The sequence below is a fragment of the Apodemus sylvaticus genome, chromosome 6 (genome assembly GCF_947179515.1).
Source record: "Apodemus sylvaticus chromosome 6, mApoSyl1.1, whole genome shotgun sequence".
NCBI classification, from domain to species: Eukaryota; Metazoa; Chordata; class Mammalia; order Rodentia; family Muridae; genus Apodemus; species Apodemus sylvaticus.
Window position 1 is genome coordinate 134,845,325 of NC_067477.1, and position 18,411 is coordinate 134,863,735.

The 18,411-nt window shown below is 48.6% G+C and overlaps 1 protein-coding gene across 1 annotated transcript in view; it reads left to right on the forward strand.

Annotated features, from left to right (window-relative positions):
- Positions 1 to 18,411, forward strand: part of Epas1 (endothelial PAS domain protein 1) — a 78,491-nt gene that overhangs the window by 13,179 nt on the left and 46,901 nt on the right. The window lies entirely within an intron of this gene.

Here is an 18,411-nt window from a genome sequence, read left to right on the forward strand (position 1 = left end):
GACCGAGGATAGAGATCTCGCCTCTTTGTGTCTCCCTTGGGTGCTAGATATATGTGCTGCTCTCTCTGAGTACAAACCAGGGAATGCTTTAATAAGACCACGGTCTAAATGTATATTTAAAAGCTCACTTTGTGAGCATTATCTCAATGGAAAGAACTTTGAAAAGTATAAAGTGCAAACCTGGAAGGCATTGTCATTAACAAGCAGAGCAATATACTCATTAGGTGTGTTATTAACTCTTAAGGTGAGCCGCCTGCAGAGGGAGGAAGCCTTGAGAGGGGCTAACAGGAGACTCTGGGCTCCAGGCTCCTACTGTGTATCCCTCCGCCTGGGCTTTTGGGACCTGTGGATTCTTGCCAGTCATGGCATTGAGTCCATACCCCAAGACTGAGGAACTCTGAAGAAAATCCTGATAAGCACCAGATCCCCACACCCTTCTGTTTGGTTTGTTTCCCCTCACCTGTGGAGAAAGAAGGCTCAGGCCAGTGCTCATGTGAAGGATGACAGTTCCTTCTGTGTAGGACGACAAACAGGGCTGTGTGGGCCATAGCTGCTTGCCTCTACCTTGTTAGGTTATTTTATGCCAAAGAGAGTCAATGACAACCTAGAAACAGATGACTCTTGGAAGAGACCTTGGTCTCCAGGAATGCAGAGGCCTGCCTATGCTATAAGCTGATCAGAAGCCTTAATGGGTCACTCAGCTCTGGCCTCAGACCCATCATCAATTGTAACACGTCTGAACCATTTACCTCTGAGCTCCCTCTTCCCTCAGCCATACCCGGGAGACTGGCCAGCTGACTTCAAGCCTTCAATTTGAGCTTAAATATCACCTCCTTGGGGAAGTCTTCCTTGACGTCTTTTACTTGACCTCTAACCTATTCTGTTTCTTTTCTACCCATTCCCCACATGCAACTTACATGTTTACTTATGTCTGCCATGCCCCTCCCCTGCCAGGGTGAAACTGAAGGTACAGACTCCACATGTGCCTTCCCTGCCACCGAGGGCTCAGCCTCGAGGACGGAGCCTGCACACATTGCTGCTTCTTACACATCCGTCAGGTGGTCTAATTGCTCTGATATTGATTGCTAGGGGCTTTGCATTTCCACGGTTTACAATTGTCCAGTGTTCAGTGTTTTCCTAAAGCTGATTTTGTTTTTGTTTTCTGAGGTGGGGTCTTGCTATGCAGCCCATTCTGGCTTTCTGAGGGCTGGGATTACATGGATGCCGCCATACTTGTTTCTTCCAAAGATGTAAACGCCAAGGAATTGTCACTTTTAGCATATGGCTGAGGCAGCTGAGACACTAGCGTTTACTGGCCATGCCAGGGACTGGTAGCACCTACCTGAGCATGTGCTCCTCCTACCTGAACACGTGCTCCTACCTGAACACGTTCCTAGCCCCAGATTATTTGCAACAATCCACGCTGCCTTTCTTGGCTCCATAGTTTTCTGTTGTGGCGATGTTATTGTTTGTCATATTTGGCAATGTTTACCCCAGAGAAGTAAGGGCCATTGTGTGCTGGTAGCGTCTGGGAATGCGCAGCTGAGTCCCAGGGGAATGACCACTGCTGTTCTTACCACAATTAGAAACTGTCAGACCAGGAGCAGAAGCAGGGTGGGTGCTGCCTTACACTGCTGGTTCTGTGTCTCCTTGGGGTTGGGGTGAGGGTCCTAAGTCCACAGCCCCGCGTGTGTCCTACCCTGACTCTCCCACTCACATTGAAGTGTGGACCTTCTGCAGGGCAATGTGCTGTGCTTAGTGAATTTTCTGAGAAGAGATAGGCATTAGCTGGCTAGATGGCCATCTCTGCCCCAATTATTCCAGTAGATGGGAACCAGAACAGGTACCTCAAAGCTCTGTAGGTTCTAGCTCGACTCTGAAGGGGCTCTCCAGTGGTCTGGCCTCCTGTTTGCAGATGCGGACACGGGAAAGGGCAGTGGGAAGTTGGTAGTTGTTGGCAGGAGTTGGAGGATGTCTCTCTATCTCTTTGTAACTCTTCCTCTCCAAAAAGATATTCCATCCCATCAGGAACTGCTGTTGGGCCTGGCTCAGTCACTGAAGTCAGTGCAGCAGGACGAACACCTGCCCCCCAAAGTCAGCTGAGCTCTGGTATGTGACATGGTAGAAAGTTCCCTAAAGGAGACCATGCCTGCATGGCCCATGATGCGGGCTTCTGGGGTGAGAGCACCAAATTAGGAAACAGGTGTTCTGACGCCATCACTGGACAGGGGTCAGACACTAACTGCCTCTGTCTGGGCCTTCCGCTTTCATGTCTGGCAGGTGACTGTCCTGTGTCTTGCCATTGCACAGATGTAAACTGCCACAGAGGAAGGGCTCATTGCTGCTGTGATCCCTGTGTATGAATGTTTCTGGCATGCTCAGACCTGGCAGCGACATGAACTGATGGACACACATAACATTAAGTTGTTAAATGACGTCATGCTGCACAGGGCGGGAGGGGACTGAGGGGGGAGGGGTGACCGTGCTGCAGGACAGAGGTACGTCACCACGCGAGAGTGTGGGGAGTCACCTTGAACTTGGGCCAAAAAAGCAGAAATATTGGGACTCGTTTATCTGCCTTCTATCAGGTACATCAAGTTCTAGATGGCCACCCACTGGCCAGAGACATGATGTGGACGGCTCTGCTCTACCGCCCTGGGAAGGTTCTCTGCTGGCTTTAGACCCGCTGAGCAAAGTCCGCTTGTTCGCTGGAGTTCACACAGACTCCTTGCCAGGCCTGCCCAGAATCCTGTCTCCTCTGACTTCCTGTGCTCTTGCATAATATTTCCTTGCCTCTTGAATGGCTGGCCCCAGTGCGGGGGCAGCTCACTGGCTCTGCTGGATTGAGAGTGGGATGTAGAGGGAGGATGGGTGATATTTGGATCTAATCCATGGTTGCTCTGGGTCCTGGTGGCAGAGCCCCTCAGACTGTTTGATGGAAGCTTTTAGCAAGAAGGGAGTTAGGAAGTTAACAGGCTGTATGCACACACTCGCTCATGCACACACCCGGCTCTTCTTACATCCAGGGATATCCTCCCCTGCAACATTGTTAAAACGTTTTCTTCTGATCATAAAAATTATGAATTATTCCCCTAAAGCCACTGTATAAGAAGCCTAAAAGTAAAATAGTAATAATAATAATAAAGTGAAAATTGTATCACTGCAAGATAAGTTCTGTTGACACAGTGAATATAGCTTCTCCTATGTCAGACATGCTGGTCCAGGCTACGGGATATCGGCAATATTAACTGTATTGAGTTCTGCTTAGTGATGCGTCTCCATGAGACTTCCAGTCACTGCATGTCCAGGCTCAAAGAGCAAGCGGTAGCCAGCCCAACAATTATTTTCCAACCTGAAAAGTGATGTTTCCCCTGAAGTTCTGGCCAGTATGCTCTGGAGTCCCAGAAATAACTGCAAAATAAAAGGTTATGTGCCCGTGTGAACCTTTCTGCAGGCTTAGACTAATTCACATGATTACACAGGAGGAGGCTGCTTCCATGACTGAGGACTGAGCCTGATCTCACTTTAGGGAAAACCCGGCTATCCATAGGGCTGTGTGTCCCTTAAGCAAGGAGCCCACCAGCTGCTAGAACACATTTTACTTTGGTAGCTCTCCCGTGCACAAGTTCCAAAGACGCTCCGTTTAAATTTCACTTGGCTATCAGCCTCCTGAAAATTTGTAACAGTGTCCATATCTTTAAGGAAGTGACTTTCCTTGTCCGGTGTTGTTAGCATGACATGAGAACTTGGAAATATCCACCGTGATTTTTGAGATACGGGGTTTCTGACTTCCCTCTGAAAACTGTACTTCTTAAAGGGTGGTCATGAGAGTTTGCAGGCCACATGCTGAAAGCCAGCGAGTCTGTAGTAGACAGCACACAGACAGGCATGCTCCTGCGGTGGGGCTGAATGTCTACAGCATCTGCCTGTTTTCCTTGGTTCTCCTTTAAACTGGATTAACCATCCTCTACGTTGGTACTGGGGATAAATAGCACCCAGGGCCTCACAGATTGCTAGAAAGTGTTCTACCAATGAGCCTCATCCTCTGCTCAGTGTGTGTGTAAACATCAGAAACTTGGTTAAATATATGTAACACACAATGTACTTATATATGTCTATATATTATATATCTCCCTCCTAAGGTTTCTGTTTGAGCCTAGACTTAATACTTCCCATTGGGAATTGCCTGTAAGGCTTACTTTTTAGTAAAGAGAAGTTATTGGTTTCCTAAACTCGCTGGCTTAAACTTTTTACTTAAGTCAAAAAAAGCAAGAGAATACCTCTCAGGTTGAATACGTTTATTTTAAAGCTCAAGAATCTTTTAATTTATTTTTTATTTTTTTTATTTTTTGGTTTTTTGGATTTGCTTTTTTCAAGACAGGGTTTCTCTGTGTAGCCCTCTGTGTAGGCTGTCTTGGAACTCACTCTATAGACCAGGCTGGCCTCAAACTCAGAAATCCACCTGCCTCTGCCTCCCAGAGTGCTGGGATTACAGGTGTGTGCCACCACTACCCGGCTAAGAATCTTTTTAAAATAAAAACTTGCTATAGAATTTGGCACCGGTAGACTGCAAGGATTTACCTTGTTTTGATGACAGCTGCCTGCGAACGATCTATTGGAATAATTTGCATAATTACAGTCTCTCATCAGCTTATTCACCCTGCACTCCCTAGTCTAGATTTACTGGCCAGACTGTTATTACATCAAATTCCTTGATGCTGTATTCCTAAGGAATGATGGGACTAAGAGTTAAAGAGAGGAATAAATGATCTTTGTCTGCTTTTCACGGTCTTTGGAACACACTAATTTAGCAAGGGGCTTTGAGACTGTTCTCTTTACTAGGTCAGTACCTGATTTTGCTGGGTTTCTGGCCACACATGTGCTGCCTTTGGGAAGCAGGAAGGGACGAGAAGCCTGAATTGGCAGTCAGAATTATGAAACAGGACTTTGTTAAAATTGATAGGTCTGTACAATGAACGCGCACGCGAGGCAGCTGTTGGCATGGTAACTCCTACGTGGCAAAGTGCACGGAGCCCGCAGATGACTTTAGCAGCACTCCGTGTTAATTTGATAAATGGCTTTTTTAATAGTAGTTTGTGGACTAATGGAAAGGTTGAAGCAAACCCTCATTAATGGAAGGGAGGATGGAGACTTCGAAGCCGCTGGGTGAAGCCGGAGAGTCCCAGCCAAGTCTCCATCTTCAGCTCAGTGTCTCTTTTCATGTGCCTGAAGTGTGGCCAACCAAAGTACGGTAGGACCTGCCTTTAGAGCAGGCATCGGCCTCAATTTCCAGCTTCCGCACAGAGAGGCTTCAGGGTCCTTAATCACCACATTTGCTTTGTGCTGGACGTTAGCGTAGGCCACTGTCAGAAGTTTACACTGTTTCCTTTTTCCTTAGTGGTAATAGGGCGGGGTTATGGTGCCTCACCGGTCTCACATATTTAGCCCTGCTTGGTTGGCTGTGTTTGGGTTGTTTGGGTTGTTTACTCAGAGGGGTTGTTTACTTTTGTTTTTGATTTGTTTGTTGACATAGGGTCTCAGGTAGTCCAGGTTGGCCTTAAGTGCCCTATATATCACTGAGGATGACCTTGTAACTCTGATCCTTCTGCTGCCAACTCCAGGGTGCTGGGGTCAGAGGCCTGAGCCACCTTGCCTAGCTAATGTGGTCTTGGGGATCGAACGCAGAGCTTCTGCATGCCAGATGACACTGTCAATTAGAGGCATCCTCTCCTGGGTTCAGCCATCTTTAACTGTGTGAGAATACATAATCCCACCACACTCTTCAGCCATCACAGCTGTCCACCTCAAGGAGCCTTTCCCCATGATCCCACATGGAAACTGTGTTCCTTAAGCAGAAATTCTGCCTGTACCTGCCCCCGATGACCACACGTGACAATTCCAAGGTACCTCATACAAATGAAAGTGGAAAATATCCTATTATGAAGCAGATGAAACCATCTTAAATTGAAGGCCTTAGAGACTTAAAAACAGCTGTAGGCTGGCTTTAGATAAGTCTTTGTGGTTTAGATAAGCCTTCCTTGGTAGGTAAGTGCGAGCATCCCTCTGCCCAGAGGACAAGCACTGTTGTCTTCTGCTATAGGAGCCTGGGCCCAGTTTCTTTCCTCTCTTCACCCAGACATCTTGCCAAGCACTTGCTTAGGGTTTTGAATCACCATGCTATCTAGTTTTCCTACCTGAAGCAATGTATAAATCTCTCTTCTTCCCCACCCAAGGATGTTAAGTTGGCAGCCTATGTTTAGAACTTATAGTATACCTGCTATGAACCTAAAACAACTTCTAGCTATTTGTAGTGGATGGAACCAGCTCTGCCCATAAATTTCATGTCGCTTCCTTAAAGACTTGCTCAGTGGAACACATATTCAAGTCATACAGGGGTCATCTAGCAGTCTGGGGATGTGATGAAGTACACTGTGTGACAGCATGGTCGTGTGTGCCTATGACCCCAGCGCTGGAAGACAGAAGCAGGCAGATTCTGGGAGTCTACCACTGATTGGCCTAGTGAGAGATACTGCCTCAAAGAATACAGGGAAGAGTTACAGAGAAAGATCAGAGCCCATGTGCGCACACACCACCACACACACATACCACACACACACACACACACACACACACACATACACACACCACACACACACACACAAACACACACACACACACACACACACCAAAACTCCTCTGGATGCTGGATCTCCTCGGAGTTTGTTGTTGCCAAAGCAAAACCTGAGGTTTGTTGCCTCTCCGGCACATCCTCAGGAGACACAGACATTACTGGTACTCAGTGCACGTGTTGAGAACTTGAAGCTCTCTACACTAATGCTGAGAAAATGGGGAACAAGACATAAAGAGGCCAAATGACATGCACCTTAATGACTATGGCTGGCAGAGCTTGAACTGGGCCAGGAGCCTGAAGCTGCTGTTTCTATCTTACCAGAAATGGCAGAAGTGCATGCTCGAGTGTTCCTTTCCGCCATTGCCAGGGTACACGGTATTGACTCTCACAGTCAGTTCAAAGGTGGCCTAGGAAGCCTGCTGCATCATCGGAGCTTGTTGTCCCTATGCTAACCCACAGCGGAGGGTGGCATTTCCAACTGTTCTAGGCCTAGGTAGATCACAGCCGGAGTTCAGCTCTCAGGCAACATGGGACTTAAAAAGTTTAAGACAGATAACACTACTAACGAGGTTTGTTTGGTTGGTTTGGTTTTTACATTTTCATATTTTTCTCCTCCTTAACTTGTGTTCCAAACATTCCATTACTCGGCACCAAGTAGAGTGACAGATATTAAAATGGTGGTCAATAAATACTTGCTAAGAAAAGTAGGCATGGTAGATGCCAAAGGCAGCTGTGTTCAAATATGCCGAGACACTCAGCCCAAGAGCAGGAGACGGAGGAGAGGCCACACCCGGGATTCACACAGCACATTTGCTCTTAAAGTCACCTCCTCTAGGTCCTTAAAAACAAAATGCACATACACAGACATAATTAGAATAAGTCTTAAAAGAAAAATTTAAAACTGCATAAATAGTAGTGGATACTGCTGTTGTTCTGTCCCCAAGATGCTGGCTACATGTCTTCCACAAGGAGAAAATGGAAGCCAAAGCAGGGGTCTGTGTGCATCAGGAGCCTCCTAACCAATAGCTGCAATTCTTCTGGCTTTAGAAATAACCCGCTACCATCTCTCAGGTGCTACCATCTCTCAAGTGCTTTCGCCAACCCACGTGATGCCTAGTCCTCATTACCACAATAACAAATATTTAGTCTGTGACTGTTGTATATACAGGGTGATACACGATGGTCTCTTGTCTCAGTAACTATAAGCAGCTGAAAAGCAAGGGCAGGATGAGGAGGTGTAGCGCAGTGGTGGAGTGTTCCTTAGCATGCACAAGGCCCTGCGCTTGATCCTCAGCATGGGATCAGAGTGAAAGGGGCAAGCACGGGGAAGCAAGCAGGATAGACCATGTTTACGGGGGCGGTAGGGGGTGGCGGGAGCGGTGTGTGCTACTCTGTGTGTCTCTGTCTCTACATCATGTATATAGTACAGCATTATTGTATAGTAAATTATTATACGTGTATATTAAATTATTATACGTGAATATTCACTACATTAAATGTTATCTGTAAATGAGAATTTCAATTTATAAAAAGATAAAGCCGTCGTGTTGGTTGAGGAGGAGAGGTGGCTGTCAATAGGCTGCTGCAGACAAAACAGACACAGACACCCTACTTTGGCTGCAATACACGCTGTGGCAGAGAAGACTGGGGTTAGAGTGAGACGTGGACCTCCTTGGGCAACTTCCAGACGCCATGGGGCTTACATGTCATCTTTGATGTTATAGGTAAAATTGTTTTCAATGCTGGGGATCAAGCAGAAGGCCTCACACGTAGTAAGCAAGGCTTCTTCTGCTGGCCTACACCTGTCCATCCGTGACAATAACTCTTAAAGTCACATACTAAAAACTGCTACATAAGTGGGTATCTGCCTGCAGCTTGTAATAGACTTCACAAGAGGGGCAGAGTCTGTGATTCGGAGCTGTTTTGTTAAATGTCAAGAATATGGACACATAAAACTGGCTAATATTTCTGCTTTTTGCTGCAGATGGGTTGGCCTGGAGCCAAGTTCAGGACCTTCCTGGTCTTACTCCGCCTCACGTAGCTTGGCTATAGTATGCCTTTGACGTAGTGTTGCGTTAAGCAGAGAGGTGCCTTAATAGGTATGTTTAGGAGCTTTTTTAAAAGAAGGAAATGGGGTTTGGGGTGGGCTGAACTTTCCTGATGGAGCAGGAAGATTTTCTATAGTCAGGTCTTTGTAAGAGCCTCCTTCTTACTTAAAATTAAAACCCACTGTGGAAGGCATCCTAAGACCCTATGGACTCAAGGCTCTCTGCTGGACAATGATTCTAGATGCTTAGGTCAGAATCTTAGAGATACAGGTTGTGGAAACCATTCCTGAGTTACATCAGAATACTAATGCCCTTTGGAAGTTTTTAGGTCATTACCTTTGGAAGGGAAGCTATTTTGCTAGTCATTGGAGTTGGGAGGAGGGACATAAAGCAAAAAAATTCTGCTGACGTGGGTGTTTGCTTGGGGCCAAGGGCTGGGAGAGGCACCAGGGGTGTGCTTCCTTTATGGTAAAAGCCCTACTAGCCTCCGTTTAAGAATATCCTGTAGGTAGGTGCAGGAGGGCATGATTCATCTGCACTGTCTTCCTCTTGGTTCAGCAGAGCCCAGCGAGTCAGATCGGTAGAGGTGAGCTCTCTGGCTAGTCACCCTTTCCACTGGTCAGCAGCAAAACTGTGCTCTGGGTACTGATGGTGCCGGGCCGGTGTGGGAGGATGAGTTCCACAAGCCGGTTTCTCTATACTTCCAAGGTGTGCAAAACCCCATCCACTCGGCTATGCAGTCGCACTCCAAGGGAGTCACCCCTGGCTGTCAAACACACGAGCATCTCAGGGGGAAAAGACCTGCAATTCTATTACCATGGATTTTTAGAATTCTCAGTAGATCTTTTTGTTATCAAAACAAACACTGAAAAGGTAGAGACAGAACCCACCAGTGCATACGGTTCTTGAAAGCTACCCCCAACACATCATTTAAATCCTAAAAAGATAATTTCCCATGAAGAGAAACTGATGATTTTTTGCTAGGGGCAAGTAGGCTTAAGATAGGTGCTATTTCGGATGTCTGAGACCTGAGGGATAACCGAGATGGGGAGGAAATGATCCTACACTGGGCTAGTTCCTCCAGACATCCGCCTAGAGAGAGCAGTCTTCTGCCCGTGGTGGATTTGGGACCCTCTGGAATCTTTGTTGTCCACCAGTCAGGAATCAACTTCTTCCTATGGGGAGCAGTGGAGGAGTACACGCATAGCGCCTTTCCTTTTGGTTTCCAGTCCAGGTGTGTATTCTCAAGAGCATCCCGGCTTCCTGGAGCGGCTTCCCTTGAGTGAGGGCTGAGATGAGTCTGCAGGGTGATGAATGGGTTCAGGAGGGAGTGGCTGCATCACCTGCCCGGGGGATGTGCCTCATGTGACCTCATGGTTGTGCAAGAATTGGGCAACATTTGGCCAGGGTGGAGAGGTCTTGGCAAAGGCGGTTTCACTCCTAACAGATTCCTATCTCCTCCGTGGGGGAAAAACAACTATCAGGAGATCTGTCTGTACAGCATTGGAGGACACTGATCGCCTCCTCAGCTGTCAATGGCCTTCTATCTGCTAAGCACCCATGATAGGATCACTGATGAGACCTTAGAAGATTAAAGAAGACAGACATCCCTTTCCTTCCTGTGGCTGCAGTGGAGAAGTCGAGGATGGGTAGAGGCAGGACAACGTGGGAGACCAGCAATGGCAGAACTGGGAGAGATGGTTTAGAGCGTCTGCAGAGGAGTCACAGGGTAGAGTGGTAGGCGTGCAGCTTCAAGTCACGAATCTATCTCTTAGTGAGGTATTTTGATAAAGTACCTATGTGTTTAAAGTGCAAGATGAAAGCCATTGTAGTATTGAACCAGAGGGTAGGGCTTAGTCACCAAGAAGGTTGGTCCTTGTTCCAGACATTGGAGGAAGGACTGAACTGACCTTGGGTGTTTGACTTGCCACTCTTCAGGTCTCAGTTTCTTCATCTGTACAGTAGAGACTAGAGCAGATAAGTGCTAAGGTTTTGTGTGTCCTAAGTGATATGATTCCATGGTTGCATAACTATTAAATGTCTGCTGTATGTTCTAGTACTGTATTTGTCATGTGTGAATAGGGGTCTATTTGTCCCTAAGACTTGTCTTAGTGAGGAAATGTCACTAATGCACAGGAGAACATTCAAGAATTAAAGAACATTAGAAACTGAAAACTTAGCCGGGCATGGTGGCACACGCCTGTAATCCCAGCACCCTGGGAGGCAGAGACAGGTGGATTTCTGAGTTTGAGGCCAGCCTGGTCTACAGGGTGAGTTCCAGGACAGCCAGGGCTACACAGAGAAATCCTGTCTCGAAAAAAAAAGGGGGGGGGGAGGAAAAAAGAAATTGAAAACTTGGAGCATTTTGGCTGGACAGATAGTTCAGCTGCCAAAAGCACTTGACTGCTCTTTCAGAGGACAGGAGTTCAATTCCCAGCACCCACATTGTCGTTCACAGCTGTCTGTAACTCCAATTTCAAGGAACCTGATGCCCTTTTTTGGTCTCTGTGAGCCCCAGGCAGGCATGCGATGCATAAACATATGTGCAGGCCAAAGAGCTACACACAAGACTAAAGTAAGTAAACTAAAAATCTCAAATACGAAGTCATGGATCTGAAGAACATCGGAATAAGAAATTTCATTGTAGACCAGAGTAAGGAGACCTGACAGCAACTGTGCACCTTGTCAGATCTTGGAAACTCTGGTATGAATGAATATTGAAGCTGGAGAAAACAGCCTCCTATTTGGGACTTAGACCAAATTTTGTAAGGAGAGTATAGACTGCAAGTATGACGTGGTCCAAACTGGTTCCCCATATGTTCTTGGATGCTGGTTCCCTCAGAAAAATGAATCTGGCACACAGGAGAATTCACTTTCCAAAGGCTGGGAACATCTGGGGCTCTGCATTGTCAGCTTCAACAGCAGGTAGTGTTCTCAGCCCTGCCTCTAGAGGGCAGCGCACAGGCAATGCCCATCACACAATACCCGTCTCACCCGTAGCTTGGAGAAGAACTTTGAATGACCTTATGCTTCCTGAGCCAGAGTTTTCTAAGATGAATTCTTCCAGTGTCTGAACTTTTACTACATTGTGGGAGGGGAGCGTAAACATATTCCCCTTAAGTGTCTACATCCAGATTTGGAGGAAACTTGGAACCCCTTCGAATTTGTTTCATAATAACCAAAGCATAGTTCCTCAGGGCTCATGCAAATTGGCTGATCGGGCAACAAGGGAATATTCCTAATGGCCAAAGTAGTGGGACAGATGGTAGGGAGTTCAGGTCCTCTCGGTTATAGAACTGGCAAGAGTGACCAAGGTCTTACACAGGTTCTGAAGAATAAGAAGCAGCCATGTTGGGAGATAGATAAGGCCTCAGCCACTTAATAGTTTCCATGCCACCCCCCCCCACACACACACACACTCACTCTCTCTTACACACACACTCTCACACTTTCTCACATACTCTCCCACACTCTGACACAAACATACACTCTTACACACACACGCACACACACAAACACACACGCACACACGCACACACTACTCCCCACCAGCCAGACATCGCAGGTAGCCAGTGCATTTGGATGTGGTACTTTATTCTCAGACAGGAAATCAGATGTCAATGACAGATGAGGTGCATGAACTCTCTGGCCTCGCCCAGACACTGATAATTCCCGCTCATCGGTCAGCAGTCAGAGATGGCCTGGCTCGATAGGGGGTTCATGACACCCTAGCTTCAGATCAGCGATTACAGCTTGCTGCTGAGACTCCTTCCCGTTACAGACCACAGAAATCATGGTGAGCTGTGGCCCATTTCACCTTGTCTAAGGCACAAGGACATGCTACACTTGCCATGAGAACACCCCTTCACACAGCCACCAAAGCAGTGGGCAGGACAGATGGAGTCACACGGTTCAGAGAGGTGACTTGATGCTGAAGCCATGTGCTGGGGACAGATGTCTATCTGCCTTCTAGGAGGCCCCAGTAAGCACTTCTTTCCCAATCCCTTGTCTCATCCCTGTCCCCTCCCCTTTTCGTTCATAAAAAAAGTTATTTTCTTCCAAATAAGCAATTCCAAAATATATGAAATAAATGTTAGTTCTAATGAGCCTCTGGGAAAGTGCTCACCTTTGAACTCGGTCAAGGATTATGGGGAAGAGAAAAAGTCGTAGGAACTTGATAGAGTGTTAGAGCTTCCTGGGTTTTTAAGCTGGGATGTGTATTACATTTCTTTTCCTTAATAAGGACCGTTCCAGAACTCTGTCCTGGATAATTGGGCCATGTCCGAAAGTAGAGACCCAGGATTGGTTACTGACCCTAGTTTAGGGATTATTTCTGGGTGCTAGGCAACAATAGGGTAGGAGGCCCTGTTTCTAGAATGTTCTTTCTTTCCAAGGACTCAGAACCTTTTTTGATGGTCCCTGTGGGGAGTCTGAGACAGGGAGATCTAGGAAGGAACAAGAGGATGTTTACAGGCGGGGACAGCTAAGGAGGAATAACACTGGGGAACTGTCCCACTGAGGAGACAAGCTTACTTTCCCGGAGACATTGCCTCTTCAAGTAACAGAAGTCATTTTCTGGAAGACAGGCTCTCAATCTGGGACACCTCTGCCTGCTTGTGTGGACTCTACACATCTGAATTTCTCCAGCCTCCTCCCCCAGATATGAAGTCTACTTCCAGTCGTTGGCACAACTCATCCCTAGGATGACTGGAAAGCAGCCACGGCTGTGTAAGGACAGCTCTAGCAAGTCCCGATCGGGTCTCCAAGCTTTTATGCCCTGTAGCAGTAACCGACCATTTCCCCTTTCTTTAAACTCTTCCTTCTTTCTTTGATTTAGGCCTTTTCCTCATGCCTAGGTCAGATGAGCTAGCTCTGTGTCTCATCCCTACCACTCTAGAGAGAGGGCCTGGCGTCACCGGTGGGCTCCTCCCAGGAACCAGAGACCTAGAAACACAGAGGACCTCTGCTGAGCTGCAGTTACCACTTCGCGGCGTAGGCTGTTTTCTTCAGTTTTCCTTCCTTTAGTCCTTACATGCCATGTAAGGGCCGCACAGATTTCTTTGCTGGATGCATGATCCTCATGCATGTCCAGCACTCAGGACACTCTAGCTTGTAAATACACTCATCCCGCAAAAGACGGTTTCTTCTCTGGTGGCTTCAAGGTTTGAAGGAGGGGTCTCTAGACTTGGAGGCTTAGCTGTGACCTCAGACTCTCGGTGCTGGCAAGGTTAGGTCTTTGCAACTAATGCAGGCTCAGTGCCCATGGAGATAATCTCCTCTTGAAAGGGTCACACAATCATCTCATTGTTGAAGAATAGGAACGCAAAAACAGAAGGAATCCCATAATAGGGCTGCTGTGGCTCAGCGAGCTGCCCCGCTCCTGGCTGAGGGCACCCTGGGACACCTCAGGTTCAATCCCGACTGTTAGCCTGAAGGTCAGCTTATGTAGGAGCCCACACCTCCAACCTGAGCCTCCCCAGGCCTGACACTGCCCTGTGTTCTGGCCCACTTCTCCTCTTTATTGTTTGAAACTCAAAATACAGAACCCTCCAGCAGCCTTCCCCTTCCACTCTGAGATAGGTACCCCTTTTTGTCCCCATCACTACTGACTTCTGCAGAAGCAGCAGTAGCACCAACACTCAGTGATCAGTAGGCGCCAGGCACAGTTCTGAGCATGTTCCGCGTGCTCCTTCCCCCCCCCCCCCCGAGTGCTCCACGGAGCAGAGACCTGTGATGAAAGCTAAAGCAAGCTGTCCTGGGTGAGAGCGAGCGAGCGAGCGAGCGAGCGAGCGTGCGAGCGCGCGCACGCCCAGGCCCTCGCTCAGGCTGCCAGCTTGTCTGGCTTCCGCATAGAGGCAATGTTCCCACCTAGTAGGTGGGCACTCGTAGACATCAGGAAGTGAAAGCTCACAAATACCTGGTGGGACTTAAATTCCAAAGAGCTGTGCAGCTTACAAAGTCACAGAAGTGCACGGGAACCCTGGCTTTTATCTTAGCAAAGTAAGGGTGATGCTTGTCTGTTGTTAATTTTTTAATTCCGAGAAGAGAGACGGAGCGCGCGAGAGAGTACATCGCAGTGCATGCGTAGAAGCCAGAGGATAACCCAGGGAGCCAGTTTTCTCCTTCTGCCCTGTGGGTCCCAGGGATCAAACCCCTCACGGCTTCAGATTGCAGCAGGTGCCCTCACCTGCCAAGTGATGCTTTATGACTCTGGTTGCTTCGGAACGTTTCTCTCTAGGTGGCATCGTCAGAGCTGTGAGAGTTGCAGGCTGCCACGGGGGAGTGGACAGTGTGTCACATGCTGGTGGCCATTAGGGGCTATTTCAATCAAGCTGAAGCTGCATCTGACATTTTAAAAATAATTAAGGAGAGAGAGCAGCTGAAGTCTTCTGTCCCGGGAGGTTGCTGAGAGGTGTGTGCCGGCGTCCCACCGTCAGCATGGCTGGGAGTGTCTGAGACTAAGTGACAACTCAGAAAAGCCTCCAGGGTCACACAGCCCCTCCACTCAGGTCTGCCCATGCTGGTGGGACACAGCACGCTCTGAAGCTGTAGGGTCTTCGCGGGGCCCCGCAGCCTTTCTCTGTGGCTTTCCACACAGTAGGATTAGAGATCCAGCCTGAGGGTTACAGAACTGTGTGCCAGGCAGAGCGGAGCGCACCGGCCGCTACCATCTCCTCCTGATGGTCAAGGCGGGGACTTTTAGTGGCCTAGAAATCTGCCCCTGCTTCAGTATCTCTGGAAGGCGGTTCCGGGTGCTCTGACTGTTTGGCCAGGGGACAGATGGAGCATTGAACCTCTTCACCAGGATCTCACGGGGAGCCAGTGTCCTGTCACCTGTCACCTGTCACCATTAACAGGCACAAAGAGTGTTGCACAGAATAAAGTACCAACTTGTTTTCTTTTCGACTGCTGGGTTGGGTAATGATGTAAAAACGACATTATCCCTAATAAACGTGATTTGCAGAGACCGTTGACAACCCCAGGAGCAGAGACTTGCATTAGCAGGTAAACAGATAAGAGAAACAGCCGGCCCCACCAACTCCTGCCGTGGCACGTGTGTCTAGGTCTGGCATGAATTGAAGGTTGGGGGTGGAGTGTGGGGTTTTAAAGGAGAATTGGGAAGATGGAGAGAATTTGTCTTAAGTGTTGGTCAACCCATAAATCTACTTCCCGGTTCTAAGGTTGTCATTTTACTTGTATACGTGTTTGTTTGGTGTTTTTTCTTTTCTTTTTTTAAGACATTTATTTATTATGTGTAAGTACACTGTACCTGTCTTCAGACACTTTTTCTTCTTGTTTCAGCCCCATTTACTCACTGTAGCTGTCTTCAGACACCCCAGAAGAGGGCATCCTATCTCGTTACAGATGGTTGTGAGTCATCATGTGGTTGAGGGATTTGAACTCACGACCTCCAGAAGAGCAGTCAGTACTCCTAACTGCTGAGCCATCTCTCCAGCCCTTGGTGTTTTTTTGTAAGGGGTGGGGGTGTCCTTGTGGGGTGTGTGGCTTGTCCTAGTTTCTCACCACCATGTTACCTCACCGGAAGAGGCGGGAACCCTGGCCAGACCCTAGCACCCTCCCTGTCAAATGACTGAAGAGGACAGCTACGTCTGTGTCATAAAGTCCGTGGGAGTGCACCGAGTGGCGACTTGTTCGGTTATGTCGAGGAGTTGGGATTGAGGCAGGAACTTCCCCTGCTGGTGAGAGAGTGGCTCCTGTCCGGGCCTGTTCCCCTAGGCCGGTGGGCGCTCACTGGCAGCCGGCTCACTGCCACTGTAGGTGGCAGGCACAGGCAACCACGTCTGTGCTAGAGTATCCTCAGGGTACTTGGATAAATTAGTTGAATCCTTGGGTGTTAAATAACCTGGGTGCGGATACAGTCACCACCGCTATTTCTCTTTACCTTTTTTTTTTTTTTTTTGGCCGGGGAGCACCACAGCATTAGGGCCTCCCACTCCCTGGAGGAGTGTGGCTTGTCTCACCCTCTCACCAGCTGGCTGCATCACATCTGAAAGAGCTACCCGATCCTGTTGTTGCAGGGATGGGGGTGAGGGAGGGCTTGCGGGAGATTATATAATTCATAAGCTTGCCTTTGGCCTGTCACTCAGAGGAGACCCCCAAGATAAGGTACTGAGCAGCCAGTACCTCACAGCTAAGTAGCATAATTAAGTCTCAGTGCTCAGACCAGGGCTGGGTAGAGTGCTGAGAGCCTCTGCAGGGCCGCGGGTTATGCTGGACCTTGGAAGGCCAGAAGTGGGAGGAGCCTCCAGGCGAAAACAAAGCAACTGGGGACCCAGCTGGGTGGTCAGGGGGATGTGGCATTTGGGGACCTGCTATAGCCTGGCTGATACAGGCACTGGAAATCAGATGCGGGCATCCAAGCCTAGTGAGCAAGGCTGGGGCTAGGAGACCTCACAGGGCATACGGAGGGTGCCCCCGCGAGGGCATTCCTGAGCCGCTTCCTGTTGCAGTGAGGGAAACACTGGCACAGTGGCCTGTGAGAAGGGCTCTGGGTCCCTGAGCTGCTCGCTGAGGTCTGAGGACAAGTACATTGGTTTTGATCCATGATAGACAGGTGTGAGGGGCAAAGGGACACAGCTGGAAGACAGCAACAAACATCTGGAAATAAATGAATTATCCATGCAGCCTGTGAAAGGGTATAGCCTGGGTAAGGAGCTGTTTTTCACCCCATGGGTAACGAGAGCTTCAGCAAGAATGCCCTGCTGTGGACCCAGCCCGTGGCAGCCCAGCCATTACTGCCTACTTGAAGCTTTTAACAAAGACATTCATTTCTCGTGCCTTCTGTGTCAAAAGAGAGATTCTCATCTGTACTGTCCAGTGTGGCCAAAGCATGACCAACAGAACGAGCAGGATCCAGCCGGCTGTGGGCTGGGCGGTGTGCCTGCTTGTTACCCCACTCTGCCTTTCCACCTGTACGGCGCTGTCTCCTGACCACTGGCCCCTATTCTTCCCTCAGAGGGATTTGTCTCCTGGCGTCCTGGCTTCCTTTCCTCCATCCGCTCTCCCTTCCAATCACCTCTCCAGTCCTTCTGACTTTACTTCAGCACTCTGGTGTTGACTGGGGAGCAAGCCAACCCTCCAAACGGGACCTCTGTGCAAGCGCCCTGATGTCACAGGAGCCATCTCCACTGGTCACTCTTGCTGAGAGACCACACATGTGAGAAGGGACTCATGTCTGTGGAATGAGCGAGGCAGTAAGCTCCTGCCGGGACAGCCTGACTTCCCAGGTTGTTCAGGGTTACCATCTGAGGGGCAGCCTTCAGCATTTCCCGTGCCTTTGGATGACATCTTTGCAAAGGAATGGAGTAAAACTTCCTAAAAATGCACAGATACTCAATTCTCACAGGATCAAGAAGGGACAAATTTGGGAGAAAACAAGAGCCAAGCACTGTGGCATGAATCAGACCCAGAGAGCCAGGCATGTGACCATGTAAGCAGGCCACACATCAGACTGGAGAGCCAGACGTGACCGTGTAAACCGGCCACACATCAGAGCTCTTGCAACAGAACCAGGAAGATTCTCTCCTTCTGCTCATTCCTTTTCTATTCCATTTTTCTCTTTTTTAGAAACAGGGTCTCATGCTGCCCGGTTAGCCTTGAATTTGCCATGTAATTGAGGATGACCATGCTCCTGACGATTCTGCTGAGTGCCCGGATTACAGGCCTGCATCACCATGCCTGGGTGCAGCTGGGCGGCCATCTTGGCCTTGT